Consider the following 1,323-nt stretch of genomic DNA (forward strand, 5'->3'; position numbering starts at 1 on the left):
GGGGTATAGTCACCAAATGCTGTAAGCTTTGATTACATAACCAGTTTAAGTCATGGTTTATTCTGTCACTGGAACTTATCTGTCTGATAAAGCTCCAACATACTGACACTGTGTGAAAGTCCAGCAGCAGTGAAGATCCTGCACCCTGATTGTCTCTGTTTGCTGGGAGACATGGAGGTGGACACGAGGACCATCCTTGTGTTTGTTCTGTGAACACACTGAGCGTTCTGTTTGAGAGAGAGGTGCTGAGCGGCGTGCCAAGCCTCTAATTACCTCTCGCATGATTACCTGATTTAGCTGTTGAGTGACAGCATGTCAGATGTGGTCCCAGCAGGGTGAAAGTCTGCTCCGGCGGGATACAGATTATGCCGTGTTACCCAGCTGGCCCACAGTGTTCAAGCAGCTAAACTAGTCTGAGGAGGCGCAGTAAACAGATATCTACAGTGAGATCTGCTCCACCAGGCCAGACCACTGAATTATTAACAAGCGTTGAGCCATTTGTTTTCATGGTGGCCAGCAGAGGGATGGTAAAACAAATGGACTGATCACTCCTTAAAACTTTGGTAAACAGTATTCTTTGTTCTGCTTTTCGTTTACTTGCTGAACCCAGCCTCCCCACGGGGCGAGAGCACATTTGCTTACTGGATCTGAAGCCTTGTGCCTCCAGCCGACCTGCATGAAGACTCACAGCCAAACCCTGTCAGCACCGCTCAGCTTCTCACTTTGTTGGCAAAAAACTGTGGGCAAACTGGAACGCCTGGTTTTTACTGATGCAAGCATGATCTGCGACGAGAAGCAGGAGGCTTTTTAAGTTCACCCGCATTCCCTTTTTTTTTTTTGCCTCTTGTTGTCGTGGTGGTTTCACAATCTGCAAAGCAGAAATTTGACTTATCTGAGCTGCCACTTTGAATAGTTCACCTCTGAAGTTGCAAAAAAAAGTTATCAGACTCTCGGTTGTTTCCTTTTGCCTTGACATTTAAAACTCCAGCTTGCATGTGTATGTGTGTGTGTGTGTTTGTGTGTGTGTGTGTTTGTGTGTGTGTGTGTGTTTGGGTGTGTGTGATCATGGAAAACAAGTTGGTAAAACTTGTGCTGTCACTGCTAGGCTATTTGGCATCGAACAATCACCCTGAAACACTTCCAGAGCTGCAGGAACAGAAAGAGCTCCTTTCTTTCCCCGCTGTGCCTTTGGCCAGAGGGAGACCTGCTCTTTGCACGCACGCACACACACACACACACACACACACACACACACACACACACACACACACAACATAAGAGCCAGCTGTCAAAATAACAACATGCTGAGTCAGCGGTGGTCTC

At 47.2% G+C, this 1,323-nt stretch overlaps 1 protein-coding gene across 2 annotated transcripts in view; it reads left to right on the top strand.

Annotated features, from left to right (window-relative positions):
- Positions 1-1,323, top strand: part of sorbs3 (sorbin and SH3 domain containing 3) — a 26,697-nt gene that overhangs the window by 1,823 nt on the left and 23,551 nt on the right. The window lies entirely within an intron of this gene.

This window comes from Austrofundulus limnaeus, unplaced genomic scaffold (assembly GCF_001266775.1).
Source record: "Austrofundulus limnaeus strain Quisiro unplaced genomic scaffold, Austrofundulus_limnaeus-1.0 Scaffold88, whole genome shotgun sequence".
NCBI lineage: Eukaryota > Metazoa > Chordata > Actinopteri > Cyprinodontiformes > Rivulidae > Austrofundulus > Austrofundulus limnaeus.